This window comes from Bos grunniens, chromosome 21, assembly GCF_055505025.1.
Source record: "Bos grunniens cultivar Pamir isolate PY7600 chromosome 21, Bosgru_T2T1.0, whole genome shotgun sequence".
Classification (NCBI taxonomy): domain Eukaryota; kingdom Metazoa; phylum Chordata; class Mammalia; order Artiodactyla; family Bovidae; genus Bos; species Bos grunniens.
Genome location: NC_141185.1, coordinates 37406852 through 37423228, shown reverse-complemented (window position 1 = coordinate 37423228; position 16377 = coordinate 37406852). Strand labels below are relative to the sequence as shown.

The 16377-nt window shown below is 50.8% G+C and overlaps 1 long non-coding RNA gene across 1 annotated transcript; it reads left to right on the top strand.

Annotated features, from left to right (window-relative positions):
• The first annotated feature begins 10458 nt into the window (after nucleotides 1-10458).
• LOC147349426 (uncharacterized) lies at nucleotides 10459-16038 on the top strand. The gene is made up of 4 exons (XR_015149826.1): nucleotides 10459-10635; nucleotides 13755-13931; nucleotides 15078-15134; nucleotides 15459-16038. It is a non-coding gene; the product is annotated as an uncharacterized LOC147349426 (long non-coding RNA).
• Nucleotides 16039-16377: the final 339 nt, after the last annotated feature.

The following is a 16377-nucleotide window of genomic DNA, read 5'->3' as shown; positions in this document are numbered from 1 at the left end:
GGTTGCCATTTCCTTCTCCAGGGGATCTTCCTGACCCAGAGATCGAACCCAGGTCTCCTGCATTGTAGGCATATTCTTTACCATCTGAGCCACCAGGGAAGCTCAAGGCAGGGGATAAAGGCCGAACCCTCCTGTCCCAACTCAGGACGAGCCCACAGAGAGAGCTCAGGTCCAGACTCCCATTGCTCTATGCTATGAATGCATCACAAACCATCTCCCCGCTCTGCCCCGTCCTGCTTCCCTCACTCCCTCCCTGCCATGGGTCTCAATCCCAATAAACCTCCTGCTCGCTAATCTTCCTCAACGTGCTGGTATTAACATCCCCATTTCACCCCTAAGGAAATTTTGGCTCAGAGATGTTAAGTGACTTGCCCATGGTTGCACAGCTGATAAGTGACAGATCAGGGGCTGGCTAGGGAGGAAAGAGGCCAGGGACCCTGGCTGGCTGAAGCAGAGAGTCAGAGGGAGAGTCAGTCCCCAGGGAAGGCTGATCCAGCCTGTAGACCAGCACTGGAACTAGGAGGGATTTATTCCATCTGCCTCTCTCTCCACATTCCACAGATGGGGAAACTGAGATCAGAGAAGGGATAAGATTGCCCAGGCTCATAATGTCAGTTAATGATGACCCTAGGAGTGTTCCCTAAGGTTCTGCCTCCCGGACCAATACAGGCATTTCCTTTGGTTTATTTATTTATTTACTGCTGGACTGGCTTTTCATTGCTGTGTGCAGGCTTTCTCTAGTTGTGGTCCAAGGGCTTCTCGTTGTGATAGCTACTCTTGTTGCAGAACATGGGCTCTAGGCATGCAGGCTTCAGTAGTTGTGGCTTGAGGGCTCTAGAGTGTGGGCTCAGAAGTTGTGGAACCTGGACTCAGTTGCTCCGCAGCATGTGAGATCTTCCCGGACCAGGAATCAAACTGGTGTCCCCTGATTGGTAGGTGGATTCTTAACCACTGGACCACCAGGGAACTCCTGGGTATTTTCTTTGGACCAGACTGCTGTTCTCTTTCCACCAGCCCCTTTTCCAAGCCAAGCAGCGGGTCTCATGCTCAGAGACCTGTCAGGGTTGACCCTTACTCAATTCCCCCAAGGCTGGAAAGAGGTGGCTGCGGTTCCCCCAGGCATGCAGAGACCTTTGCAGCAGCCTGAGCTGCCCAGCACTGGCGTGAAGTTGGGATGAACTGGGCTGGGCAAGGCTAGATCTGACTGGCACAGCAGAGCAAACAGATGAAACAGACGGGAAGGAAATCAATTTGAGTGTTTGATTAATTTTAATTTTTAATTTGCGCGGAGAGTAGCGCTCTCCATTTGATATACTGCATGCTCACTGTGAGCTGCTGGCACTGGCCATGGCTGCCACCACTGCAGCCTGGTGTGCCCAACCGCTCCCTGCCCTTCTGTCAGGCAAGCCAGTCTTTCACATGGCAGACTGGCTTTCTGCAAAGCATAGAGGAAAGGGGCCTCTGCCCCTTCTGCCCAGGAGAGAAGAGTCTGTAAGTCCCCTCTGCGCCAAGTGGGAGGAGCCAAAGCAATGCTCCCTCCTAGGAAGACACCAGTCAGGCCACGTCTGCACATCCATCACGGTGGATGAATGAACTCTCGGGCGTGGTGACAGATCAGTCTGGGGGGCAAGGGAGATTCTGGGGGGCAAGGGAGATTCTGGGTGCACGTCAGTTCACTGGTGCTAAGTAATTGCCCAGGCCACTTACACTTAAAAGCCACTATACCTGGAGTCGGATCTGCCGTAAAACTAGAACAGTCTCAGCTCTTGTGTTCTGAAACTTTGAGGGTCAAAGCTCTGCTCTTCGTTGATTTGGAATTTGACCATATACAGAATGGAGAAAGTTGGTCTGAACTGGAAGAGACTAAATCCATCATACACACCCTCTAGCTCCCGGCCCTTTCTCCCCAAGCCCCTCCCTACCAGGCCCCATACTCTTAGAGTATCAGCCTATGGGATTGAGAGCAGAGACCCTGGAAGGAGGCAGACATAGTTGAAATCCTGGCTCCACCACTTTCCAGCTGTGTGACCTTAGGCAAATCACATAATCTTCCTGAGCATGGCCTTCAAGGACACACCACTCAGTGGCCTCCTCCAGGAAGCCTTCCCTGATTGAAACTTTGTCCTCAGCACTACTATTCCCAAGTGCTGGCCCTGCCCTCAGCACGAGCCCTCTCTGACCTTTCCTTGACCCTCAGTAACTTGACTGTGTGCACTACACACATTGCCTGGGATGATGTGCTAAAAAGAAAATGACTTTTGGTGTAGACATCCCTGCTTCAAATCCAAGCTCACCTCCATGCTGGCCGCTTAGGCCCATCTCTTGAGCATCTCAGATTCAATGGATCCAAACTGAACTCACCAACCCTCCTCAAACTCACCTTTGCCTCTTTTTCTTCCCCATCTCATTTAACAATATCCCAGTCTAGGAGAGAACCCTAGGAAACATTTCTAGGGTCATCATTAACTGACATTATGCGCCTGGGCAATCTTATCCCTTCTCTGATCTCAGTTTCCCCATCTGTGGAATGGGGAGAGAGAGGCAGATGGAATAAGTCCCTCCTGGTTCCAGTGCTGGTCTACAGGCTGGATCAGCCTTCCCTGAGGACTGACTCTCCCTCCGACTCCCTGCTTCAGCCAGCCAGGGTCCCTGGCCTCTTTCCTCCCGAGCCAGCCCCTGATCTGCCACTTATCAGCTATGCAACCATGGGCAAGTCACTTAACACCTCAAGCCAGTGGGCAAGGATCCACTGAAACTCCTCCATCTGCCTCATTCCCTGCATCCTACCTGACCCAGGCCCTCTGTCCCCACCCTCCACTCCTACCCTCTGATAGCGCAGGCAGAGGGAGAGGGATCCTCCTTTGTATTTACTCCACTACATGGCAGGGCTGGGGGAGCCTTCTGAGAACAGCCAGTCTTCTTCTCCATTCTACAAGATGAGGATCCTGAAACCCAAAAAGAGACAAAGACCTGCCCTGAGCCCGATGATCAACTGCCCACAACAGAGCCCACAGTGAGAAGTCTGGTCTCCTCTGCAACCCAAGTGGGAATTGTAGGGAGGTCATGGTCAGGGCCAAGCCCTGGGACAGTGGTAGAAGGGAACCTGAAGCCCCCAAAGTCCCAGCCCACCTACCCTCATACCCCAAACCCAGAGAATCTGCAGAGGAGGGGTGAGGTCTGGGCTGTGTTCAAGTTCCCAGGCAGATTGTGTAACCCACTACTGAGAAGCCCACAAAAGCCATACCTCACTCCATGCTGAGTCCACAGCCCAGCACCCCGCAGTCCTGCTTGGAAGTGGCCGCAGCAGCAGGCAGGAAAGGGCCTCAGTTATGGCTAGAGCCAGTGGCCATCCTCTGCGTCCCCTTCTCCCTGCACCCAGTTCTCATACTGCCTGGAATTCTAGTAACCTTGCCTGGCTCAAATGCAAACTAATCCATTCTGGCCATTAGAAGAGTTGGTACAAGGGTGGGTGAGAGCGCATGACGAAGAGTCATCCCAGTTAGAAGTCCCAGAGAGAGACCCCAGGGTAGACCAGGCTGACCCCTTCTACTGAGCACCTTCTGCGTTCTGGGCACGGAGCTAAGGGCTTCACAAGCTTCCTTGCTGCTCGAAGGCCCCCTCCCTGTTACCCAAGCATCCTTCAGCCCTCCCAGCCTCAGTTTCCTCTCCTGTAAAATACAATTAGTATTAAGAGCTGCCTCTAGAGACTATTTGGAGAAGGCAATGGCACCCCACTCCAGTACTCTTGCCTGGAAAACCCCATGGACCGGAGGAGCCTGGTAGGCTGCAGTCCATGGGGTCGTTAAGAGTCGGACATGACTGAGCGACTTCACCTTGACTTTTTCACTTTCATTCATTGGAAAGGAAATGGCAACCCACTCCAGTATTCTTGCCTGGAGAATCCCAGGGCCAGGGGAGCCTGGTGGGCTGCCGTCTATGGGGTCATTGGGTGATTAAATAGGAAAAGGTGTGTAAAGTGCTTCTTACAATTCTGGACACAAAATACATGCTAAGTTAATGCTAATTATAGATGAGATGACTTTTGTGATAAAGCCAAGATCGGATCCAGTTCATGTTCGTGCTTGTTAAATTTGAGCTGCTGGACTTGCCAGGCGCTCCAGTAGTTGAGAACCAGCCTGCCAACGCATAAGGTGTGGGTTTGATCCCTGGTCCGGGAAGATCCCACATGCCACGGGGCAACTGAGCCCATGCGCCCCAACTACTGAGCCCTGGTCTAGAGCCCGGGCCCCACAGCAAGAGAAGACACCATGAGGAGAAACAACTGGAGAGTAGCCCACGCTCCCCACAACTAAAAGCTCACGGGCAGCAGCAAAGGCCCAGAGCAGCCAAAAGTAAGTGAATAAATAATTGTTTAAAATCTGAGCTGCTAGTAAGACAACTGTTTACCCACTTGCTGCTGGAATGGGGTAGAGCTGGGAGTGGAGAAGGGGTTCTGCCCAGGGCTATGGGACAAAGGAGTTGTCTAGAAACCCACAGCTTTAATACTAAAACAAAGCATAGAGAAGGAATAAGGCCACAGGAAATGGGCCACAGGAAGCCAGAATCCACTATTATCTTTTAAAAGCCTCCCTCTCTGAGGTTTGGCCCTAGGTGGGCTGACCCTAAAGGTTCCTGAGTCTTTTGGATTGGACCACGCCAAGCAGTCAAGGAGAAGGAATGAGAACTTCATCCAGTAGGAGGGAGAGGGGAGTGGCAGAGACTCCAGTGAGACAGAGACGTTAGGAAGATAGTCATGTGACAGCCACCAATACACAGCCCTTAAAGCACTTGAGTTTGTCCTTTGCCCACATTTTCTCATCTCATCCTCTGAACCACCTTGTCAAAGGTATCGTTATGCCCATACACAGAGGGGGGCCCAAGAGGCCAATAATGACTTGCCCTTTGAGCCTGGATCTTTCTGTTTTCTAAAGACCAGACTTGGAACCATATTAAGAAGGATCAAGGAGGAAGCTAGTGCCAAGGTCCAGCTTCTTCTCTGGGTTCCAAAATCCCTGGTGCAGCGCAGTGGGGCCTTTCAGTTTCCAAACCAAGGCTTCTTCAGATATTCAACGGTTTAGAAGCCCAGAAAATGCCTGCCTCTTCCTAGCCTGACTCTGGAAGCAAGTAGAGGTTACTATGGGAAGAACCTGGCCATGTACTGGAGGTTCTTGGAGCAGTTGGAGCAGAAATGCTTGAGGTTAAAAAATAATAACAGTTTACTGCACTAACTACATACCAAGCACTGCTTTAAGTGCTTTATGTATTATGTTTCATTCTATAGCACCCTTTGAAAGTGAAATTGAAAGTCACTCAGTGGTGTCCGACTTTTTGCTACCCCATGGACAATACAGTCCATGGAATTCTACAAGCCAGAATACTGGAGTGGGTAGCCATTCCCTTCTTCAGGGGATCAAACCCAGGTTTCCTGCATTGCAGGCAGATTCTTTACCAGCTGAGCCACCAGGGAAGCCCAAGAATACTGGAATGGGTAGCCTATCCCTTCTCCAGCAGATCTTCCCAACCCAGGAATCAAGCCGGGGTCATCCTTATTTCACAGATGAGGAAACTGAAGCACAGAGAAGTTAAGTAATGCCTCCAAGTTTGCACAGCCTGGGAGAGACCAAGGCAAGATTCAGTTTCAGGCAGTGATGTTGCACAGGCCATGACTCTAACCATCTACCAAGCTGCCTATCAAAACAGCCAAGTACTGCCCCCAAAGACCAGAGCAACCCAGAATAGTGTTGGGGGTAGGATTCAACTTACAGCACTCCTATTTGCACACACTTTTTAGAGTACAGAAAGTGAGGCACGTGTGTCTTTGCAGACTCAGCACAGATAAGCCAGCTGGGCTACCCCTGCTTTTGCTCTGTTCCAGAAGACGCAGGCGCAGGCAGTCAGGCTGTATGGAAACATGAGGCCTCTGACTCACTGAATAACTTGGGCAAGTCAGTGTTCCCAGGGCTCCAGGCCCCGGGTCCCAACCCATGTGATGATTTCCCAGGATGAGCCACTTCTGAAAAGCCCGATTCGACTTTCCACCCACCTCTGGGGGTTTGGGGCACTCTCCAGGGTCCTGAAATAGCTCTCCTGCCTGTAAGCAGGGAGTCTGGAGACCCCAAAGCAGCTGATTTGGTTCTCTGGACATGTTCTTAAAAACAAGGAAGGTACATCAACATTTGAGACATGAACTATTACCCTAAGCACACGTGGGGAGCTATTTCTTAGATTCATCACCACCGTGACCAAGCTCAATCCTTTTGTGAAATCGATGAATTGATGCTCCCTCCTCCCTGTGGGTGGCTCTGTTTCCATTTGAATTTTCAGGTAGAGGATGCACCTCAATGAGATGGGCTGGTCTGTAGCCCTAGAATTGAGATGAGTGCATCATGAAGTGTTCAGCCCAGGTGCTCAGTAAATGTCATCAGCTGCCATCATCACCACCATAATCCTCATTATCCTTCATCATCCCTGGGCAGACCCCTCTTCTGGGATAGCAACACACCCAGATGTATACCCCCCAGGTTGTCGCTCCAGAAGCACACAGGGGGAGAAGGCAGTGGTCACCATTGCTATGTGCAATGGCCAGATGACAGTCTTTAGAGGGAGGAGGAAGAGGGCCTCCCTTTCAGAGGCTGCTCAGATCCTCTCCATCCCACAGTTCCCCCTTGGGGGCCTGGAATATCCTTGTCCCACCTGTGCTTTCAAGTTTAGACTGAGTAAGGCTCTGAGAGTGTCTCCCTCAGTCTCCCACCCACCATTCACAAGTCCTGATGGGGAAACCCCATGAAGTGACTCCAGGACCAATTGATTATGGGGTCATCTTCTCCCTCCGTACCCTGCCTCTTTGGGCCCCCAGACTCCCCCATCTCAGTGGGAAACCAGGCAGCCAGATCCTAGTGATTGAAGAAAGCAGGGGCCCTCCTGTTTAAGGAAAGGACTCCATATACCCTGAAAAAGACATAGTTCAAAAAGACACATATATCCCAATATTCATTTCAGCACTATTTACAATAACCAGGACATACAAGCAACCTAAATGTCCATCAACATATGAATGGCTAAAAGAAGATGTATTGTGGTACATATATATGGTGGGATATTAGTTAGCCATAAAAAGGAATGAAATTGGGTCATTTGTAGTGATGTGGATGAACCTAGAGTCTGTCATACAGAGTGAAGTAAGTCAAGAAGAGAAAAACAAATGCCATATATTAACACACATGTATGGAATCTAGAAAGATGGTTCAGATGAGCTTATTTGCAGGGCAGGGATAGAGATGCAGACATAGAAAACAGACGTACGGACACAGAGTGGGAAGGGAAGGATGAAACAAATTGATAGATAGCTAGTTGGAACATGCTAGGAGAAGGCAATGGCACCCCACTCCAGTACTCTTGCCTGGAATATCCCATGGACGGAGGAGCCTGGTAGGCTGCAGTCCATGGGGTCTCGAAGAGTCGGACACGACAGAGTGACTTCACTTTCACTTTTCACTTCCATGCATTGGAGAAGGAAATGGCAACCCACTCCAGTGTTCTTGCCTGGAGAATCCCAGGAACGGGGGAGCCTGGTGGGCTGCTGTCTATGGGGTCGCACAGAGTCGGACATGACTGAAGCAACTTAGCAGCAGCAGCAGGTAGCACAGGGAGCTCAGCTCGGTGCTCTGTGATGACCTAGAGGGTGGAAGGTGGGAGTGGGACAGAGGTTCAAGAGAGAGGAGATATATGTATACATATCACTGATTTACAATACAGTAGAGCAGAAAGTAATACAACATTGCAAAGCAATTATATGCCAACAAAAAATAAATAAATAAATGGAAGGGGCTCAAATGCTGGAGAACGAGCTGTGTCCTCATTACAAGAGTGGGCAGTGGGGCAAGAGAAGAAGCTACACCTCTACCCTTTGCTCCCCACTCCTGCATTCTCCCAGTCACCCCAACTTGGAAGGGGCAAGGTCTCAAGGCAGAGGCCCCTGACTTGTCATCACTTTCAATCCCAGCTGGCCAGGACCCTGTGACTCAATCTCCATTGCAGAGTAACTCTGCAGGCTCCACTGCTGGGCCTGAGAACCCTCAACTCCTCTTTTCAGCAGACACTTATTAAATACCTACTATGTGCCTGCCCTGTGCCAGGGCAATTCTCTTACACTTGATCCCATGTGATCCTATAAGAACTCTTAGGATCCTATATGATCCCATGGAAATATGTATTTAACAGATGAGAAAACTGAGGCTTAGAGAGGCTAAGTCATTTTCCCAAGGTCACACAGCTGGGGAGCGGTGGGTCAGAAACACCAGATTTTCCAGTCTGATGAGAGTGGCTCTCCCAGCCCTGCCCCAGGTTGATCCACAGAGATGACTACAGCACAAGCCTTAGAACAGGTGAGCTTCACTGAGGAGTCAAAGGAGAAAGCCCTGTCTAGCCTAGTTTATACCTGCTCTGGGAGAACCTGCCCAGCTGGCTCCCTGGGCTTTGGAAGGATACCCCATGTGGGCAATGGTCAAGGTGGTGGAACAGGGAAAGTAGTCACATCCCAGACTGAATGCCTTGCTTGCTCCCCACTCGGAGCTGCTGAAGCTGAGGGGCTGGAGGTGGGGCGCAGAGCGGGGTGTGCACTAGGAGACCCAGGAGACAGATGTGCCCTCCTCCCCCGCCCAAATACAGCCCACTCACTTCTGTGGACCACTGCGGAGGACCCTTCTGAAATGCCAACGTTTTCTGAAAGGGTTAGGGGTCTCTGCCCCCAAGTGGTCAGGCAAGTAACCGGAAGCAGAGCTGCTGAGGATGGGCCAGGGAAGCGCAGGCTCTGCCTAAAAACCCCAACCACTCCATGTGGGCCTGCCGGTATTTCAAGAGAACCAAAAGTCAGATTTCCTCAGAAGGCATCCATTTTTAAAATATTGGCCACTATTTCAATTTTTTACAGTACCCAGTGGGTCAAATGTCCAGTACCCATTTGCCATCTCTGGCTCATGCCCTTAGATGTTCCCATTGGCCAAGGCCCCAGTGAGACCAGCACAGCATTTCCAGCAGTTCAGAGTCCACAGTGTCCCTGCGCATTCCCCGTCATCTGAGCCTCAGGGATCATGGTCCCCTTTTTACAGCTGTAGAAACTGAGGCTCAGAGGGACAGAGTCCTGGGGGAGGCCAGGCCCTGACCCCAGCCCAGGCCTCCTTGCGCTGACCCCTCTCTGTAGCCCAGGGAACACAGACAGGCCCCTCTAGGGGAAGGGACCTGAACTCCAGCCTGACAGAACTGGCTGGAGCCCAGATGAGGACACCAGGCTGCTCTCAGGAGCCTGGGGCAAAGGAGGCACAGATTTGATCTGCCCCTCCACTCTCAGTGGGCCCTTTTGATTGAGGTGCAGGAGCAGGGCCCCTGGGCCCAGAAGAGGTAAAACTGGGTGGCGAGAGGGAAAGAATAGGGGATTAGATTGGATTTTCTCCATTTGGAGGCAATGTTAGCTCCACTGTGCACTGCTCTCATCATTATTTTTTATCCAGAAGTTGATACATTGGCTGGAGTGGGGACTAGGTGGGGATCAGGTTCAGGGGCCCGGACCCCCAGGGAGCTAGCCAGGCTTTTCAAGGAGAGACCACAGCAGGGGGTGGGATGGTAGGGAGAGGAGGTGAGAAAATCCACAAATCTGAGACAAGGAGGCACTGATGTCCTTTCTCAGCTTTTTACACACATGCACACATGTGCCCAAGACTTATTCATGGAACCAACACATGCACACATGTGTGTATATGGGCAGAGAGACATGCAAACATTCTCACACATGCCCCCAAAGCCTTTGCTTACACTGTGCTCCCCACCTAGGATACTCTTCCCTTGTCTCTGAGTCCTCTTGTTTCATTTCTTGGGCCGCCTCCATTCCTAGTGTCTGGAGCCAGAGAGGGGTGTTTGGATTAGGCCTGGGGGTACTGGGCCCTGGGTGTGTGTAAGAGAGAAAGGAAGGGGGTCCTAGGGCAGAGCGGAGCTCAGGGATGAGGACCATGCCAGGACTGGCAGTGGGGCTGGGAGGTGTCCCAACGCTGCCAGAAGGGAAGTGCAGAGGCTGCCGGCAGGGCACTGAGAAGGGTCTGCTGTTTGCAGAAAGGGACAGCGAAGGTGGACCTGAAAATCTTCCTTCCGCCCCCGCCCCCCGGTGGAAGTCTTCCAGGATCACCCCGGGTCGGGTGCTCTCTCCTCCCTTCTAGCTCCGAGAACCGTGATGGTATGCTGAACCTACTGGTATGCTGAATGGTATGCTGAACCTACTGCGCTCAAGAAATCTTAAATCTATCTCCCCGGAGCAGCTAACCTCCTGGAACAGCTCCAGACCTAGGACTGTACTTTTAAAACCCAAGCCCTTTGGCGATGGGGAGGCAGCCTTCAGCACCTAGCAACGGAGAAACCAGGCCGAGTGTGATTGGTCAGTTCCAGCTCAAAGGCGGGACGTCGTGAACCGATTGGGTGGCGATGCTTATAAAAGGGAGATGCCAGTGACCGCGAAGAAGCAAGTTCATGGAGCTCTGCTGTCCTGAGAGCCAGAGAACCAGAGAACCAGCCAGAAGGAGGAAGGACAGTCTGCAGTTCAGAATTCCCGCTCCTGCCAGGGCAGGTCAGAGAGCAGCACTCCAGGTGGAGGTAGGTGTCCAGTTTCAGATCCTAACGTTGGTGTTCCAGGAAGATGGTCTCAATTCTTAGTCTGCTCATGAAGGCAGCACTATTGCCAATAAACAGGTGTCTGGCACCCAAACGGTTAAGCCTGAATTAACCAGAACAGCCCCAGAAGCGTTCCCCGGGGCTTCCCTGGCAGTCCAGTGGCCCAATACAGGGCACAGGAGTTCAATCCCTGGTCAGGGAACTAGACCCTGCATGCTTCAACTAAGAGCCCACGTGCCCCTTCCTCAGGTTTTCCTAGCAGTTGCAGAGCCTTGAGATTGCTACCCTGAAGAGTTCTCATGTCTCAGCTGCACACCTCCAGGAGCCTTACTCATGTTGTTTTCCACTAATTGCATCCCCCCAGAGCCCAACTCCACGGACTGTAACGTGAATGGTGCCCCCTGGAGCTGGGTGCCCCCTGGTGGCACTGGGTGCTCAGTGCAGCCCAGCTGATGGTGGGCTCCAGAGGGAGGCTTTAGTCTCAGCTGAGCAGTCTCCCTCCTGGCGGTCATGGGTAGGGGCTGAATAAAGACTGCCAGCTTAGGTGCCTGTACAAGAGAGCCCAGACCCTGCCAGCCCCAAACCTCTCTTCCCAGCCTTTCCCCCTCAGCAGTCACCAGCCATCCGGCTGGACAGGCCCGTGGATGGCATGTCTGCAGCACCCTGGTGGCAGCCAGGCAGTTGATAACTACAAGATGCCCATTTACTTCAGGGCAATATTTACATTTTCCAAAACCAGGCAAAGGGGTTTGTAATGTAACAATAAGGGGAGCATAGAGGCTGTTCCATATACTAGTGACACCATTTTAGGAGTACCCTCTGTGGGTCAGACACCATGTAGCATTTCTGATTCTCACAAAAATCTTGAGAAAGAAATATAAATCATTCCCATTTCACATATGAGGAAACTGAGGCTCCAAGAGGCTCAGGAACTTGCCAGGCCACACTGTGTCATAGCAGAACAGGATTGGAGGGTGTCCTGCCTGACACCAGGGCTTTCCACATGCCTTCTTCTAGCCCAGCCCCCAGTAACTTTCTGTCCTCAAGGGCTATAAAGGCAGCAGTAACTTAGGTCAGAAGTAGCTTTGGCCAGTCCAGTGTGATGAGAGGGCTTCCCTGTAAGGGTCCCCTCCCTGAGGCTATGGGCATCCTTTCCTGCAGCAGACAGGAGCTGCCTTTGTGCCACATGCTTATGTGACCGCCTATACCTGTGACTGTATGTACATGTGCTACATGAAACAGTCATGTGCTCTGGTCCCTAACAGGCTGGCCTCAAGTCTCACTCATTCACACAGTAGCATGGCCCCTGGGGAGTCACGTCCCAGCTCTGCCACTTACACCCTGTGTGACCTTGTGCTGTGCTTAGTCACTCAGTCATGTCCGACTCTTTGCAACCCCATGGACTGTAGCCCACCAGGCTCCTCTGTCCATAGGGATTCTCCAAGCAAGAATACTGGAGTGGGTTGCCATGCCCTCCTCCAGGGGATCTTCCCAACCCATGGATCAAACCTAGGTCTCCTGCATTGCAGTGGATTCTTTACCATCTTAGCCACCAGGAAAGCCCAAGAACACTGGAGTGGGTAGCCTATCCCTTCTTCAGGGGATCTTCCCAACCCAGGAATCAAACCAGGGTCTCCTGCATTGCAGGCAGATTCTTTATCAGCTGAGCTACCAGGGAAGCCCCCTGTGTGATCTTAGTGGGCTACTTAACCTCTCTGTGCCCCTGAGTCTCCATCTGTACAGTGGGGATAATAATAGCACCTTCTTCAGAGGTAAAAGAGTCTAATGCAGTGCCTGGTGCATGGTGGATGCCATAAGGGTGTTAGCTAGTCTATTTTTCAGCAAAGGTTTACTGAGTGCTTACTATGTGCCTGGGAGTCTGATAGGTGCTAGGACCACCCCCAGCTGCCTGCTCAACCCCTGTACCTGGGTGTCCACCATGTTCAGATAACACATCGCCCTCCTCCCCCAGACCAGGTCTGCCCTCTTTCTGGGTGCCCATCTAAGAACTTAGCACCCCCAGCTATCCAGTCACCCAAACCAGTAACCTGGAAGCCCCCTTGTCACCTTGCTCTCCATCATCCCCTCATTCAACTAAGTTCTATCAACTCTATCTCCTAAATCACCATGAATCCATCCACTTCTCTGCAACCCACCAGACTCCCCCTCCCCCAGTAACAGTAATAGGTGCTACTGGCACCTCACCCAGATCCCTTCCACCAGTGTATCCCCGCCATCCTCACCCCCACCCCCCACCCTCTGAGCACTGCTGTGAGTTCTGGCTGTCAACAGCTCACAGCTGTCCTTCTCTAGAGCATTGCCCTCAGCCAAGGGAGACCGACCTTATCGGGAAATGCTTGAAGGTTTACAACCCACAGCCAATGGCTGACAGATCCAGGAACAAAAGCCCACCCCGCTGCCCCCAGCCCCTTTGCCTCCTGACAACTCTGATGCTATTCAAGCTCCAGGGCTCCCCTGGGATCAGGCAGAGAGCAGACTTCAACTGACCCATCATCCTTGCCTAGCTTCTTCCCCGTCCTATCCCACTCTCTTGGCATCACTTGAAAGCACTCGTTTAATAAACCTCTAGCCCTCGGACCTCCTTTTCCTGCTCTGCTTTTCAGGAACCCTGTCTAAGAGACCCTCTCCCTTGCTAGGTTAGTCACAGTGACATGTTCTGGCCCTGGAGGAAAACTTGAAGGACAGGTGGGGCCCTGGCTGGGGCAGGGGACAGTGGGGTCCTAAGAAGGGAAAGCAGATAAGCTCTGGCCCTCCCCACCCATCCTGAATCGGCTGGCCTGAAGGAGTGGCCAGCACCCACCTGGCCTCCGAGACGCTGTGATTAACTTTTGTGCCAGAAGGAGAATGGGGACCTGGGGCTTTCCCTCCTCCTTTTTTTCTTTTTACTTCTCTTTTGCTTTCTTCAAAAGCTGAGCCCAAGTTAATCAGATAAATTCTCGCCAGTCGCACCAACCATTTTTCTAAGGTTCAATCTCCCCAGAGTGACTCATAATTACTCCAGACTGAGACATTAAAGCAAAAGGGGAAAGAAGAGGGGGAGAAAAAGATGTTTTTAATTAAAAAATTAATTTTTCCAACAGACCCATGGATGGCTGCCTGGCTGTGGTGCTTCACTGCCTCCAAGACAATCCCCTTCCATCCGTCTTTTCCTCATTAAATCTCAAGGAAGGGGAGGGGGCCTGGAGAGGGCAGCCCCTCCCCGAACAAAGCTTTCTCTCCCTCCAGCAGAAGCATCCAACCCTCTGCCGTCCTGAAAAGTAAGTGGTTAGACTGCAGGAATCTAGGTGAGAACTGCAGACGCGGGGTGCAAGCTTGGAGTCAGACAGACTCGGGCCCCATTCAGTCCCTTAGGATGTGTACAATGTGGCAGTGCTCCCTGGCACCTCCCTCTTCAAGTAAGGTCCTTCAACCAGCAGCATTGACATCACCTGTTAGAAACCAGAATCTTAGATCACCTGAATCCAAATCTGTGTTTTAGTAAAATCTCTGATGACTCATGTGCACACTGCATTTTAAGAAACACTGTCCAAGTGGCTCTGAGCCTCAGTCAGCTCCTCTGGAAAATGGGGAGAATAAGGACCTCCACCTTGCAGTTTAGTTTGCAAGGATTATGGAGGCGTAGAAGAAAACAGTTCAGCAAACCGTAAAGCGGGAACCTCAGAAAACATTCACTACATAAAACCTTGAGCCTTTTTGTCGTTAGGTGTCAAAGCTCACATCTGGCAGCCTTTCAGAAACTTGATTTGGTGAGCCAGAGGCCTTCCCACTCACTCGGGTACTTCATTCCCCGTATCTGGGGCCCAACCAGGAGTTTCTTAAAGCAACGAAAGAGTTTGTAATCAGGGAACTCTTGACCAGAGGAAATAAAGTCACTCACTGTCTGAAGCATCATCTAGGTGCCTTCCCTGCTCACAGCAAGCCGGGAGCTACTGGGGGTGAGTAGGCTGGGGTGAGGGCAGCTCAAATCCCAATGTCACCAGGATGCAAGCACCCACTCTAGACAGACATCAATAGCCAGAGCCTCTGACTTTTATTAATTAAATTTTACTGGAGTATAGATTATGCTTCCCTGGTGGCTCAGTAATAAAGAATCCTCCTGCAATGCAGGAGCTGCAGAAGTGGTTTTGACCCCTGGGTTGGGAAGATCCCCTGGAGGAAGACATGGCACCCCACTCCAGTATTCTTGCCTGGAGAATCCCATGGACAAAGGAGCCTGGCAGGCTGCAGTCCCATGGGTTGCAAGGAGGTGGACATGCCTGAAATGACTATCCACGCATGCACTGGAGTATAGTTGCTTTACTATGTTATGGTGGTTCCTACTGTACAACAAAGTGAATCAGTTACACATATATGTGTGTGTGTGTATACATATATTATATATATATATATATACTCTTTTTCAGATTTCCTTCCGATTTAGGTCGCCACAGAGCAGCCAGTGGAGTTCCCTGTGCTACACGGTAGGTTCTCATTAGTTATCCATTTTATATGTAGTATCAATAGTGTCAATATATTGATTTTTACATTCTCATTCCCTTCTGGGGTCTTTCCTGAAGACATAATCTAAAGTGTGGACAAAGCCTTGGGTCATCAGGTTACCTCTTAATTAAGAGTGACTGGAAATAACACTGAAAGAAAGACTGAGTAAATGGTAGTAAGCACCTTTGAAATATTAAAGAACTACTAATGACAAGAAGACGTGTTTATAATGTAATATAGGATATAGAACAGCTATAAACATACCTGTGTTTTAAAAAATTGTTCATATGTTTGTGTGTCTGCAGGTGTGTGTGTCTAGGCTTCTGGCCAGACAATGCTGTAGTTCTGGTTTCCAGGGCCTCTGTAAATCCAAGTCCCCTACGCCAGGGGATCCTGTGAGCAAGGCTCTGCGCCAGTAGAAGAGGACTGAGGGAGGAAGAGAAAATAATAGAGGAGAAGCACTGGGGCCACAGCAGACAGAGCCAGAGTTCAGGGCTCATCTCCAGCACCTGCAGAGTACTGCGAGACCCAGAGAAGGAAATTAGAGAATGAGGCAGGCATGGACCACACTGCAGGGGTGTGAGGGAAGGCTGAAGCTCCACGATGGAGCTCACTCTAAGCCATGGGATGCAGGGCAGAGCATCTCCAGGCCTGGATCCTGGAGCTGGGGCCAAACCTGCAGCAGCAAGCCTGGAACTGACACTATGTCACAATATTCGAAGGTCTTTGTTGGCTACATTTAGGGAGAAAGGCGCTAGAGTTATATTAACAGTGGACCTTCAGTCAGGATGCTTCTCTAAACTTGGGCTCTGCGGGCCTACCACTAACTCCCTCCACTTTTATGCAAAACTTTAACAGTGACAGAGTAAACTTAAAAATAAAAAAAATAATAAAGAATGTACAACCCAGCGAAGCCAGAGGAAGCTGACCCAGCAAAGCCGCATGCTGGTTTAGGGACGGAATTCACAATACCTACAAGATCACCAAGGGATAGAGCCTTAAGCAGGATATAAAAGAAGGGTAAAACCAACATTTTAGACAATAAGAAAAAAATAAGACCTGGTTTTGCACTCAGGACTTCAGGGGATTAAAGGAGCAACTACAAAACCAACAGTTGCCGGGAAAAATACAGAGAAAAACTGCCCCCTCAGGATGTGCTTATACAGCAAAATTTCAAAATGCATAAAGAACATTGATGTTAAAGCAAAATCAACAGTTAGAAGA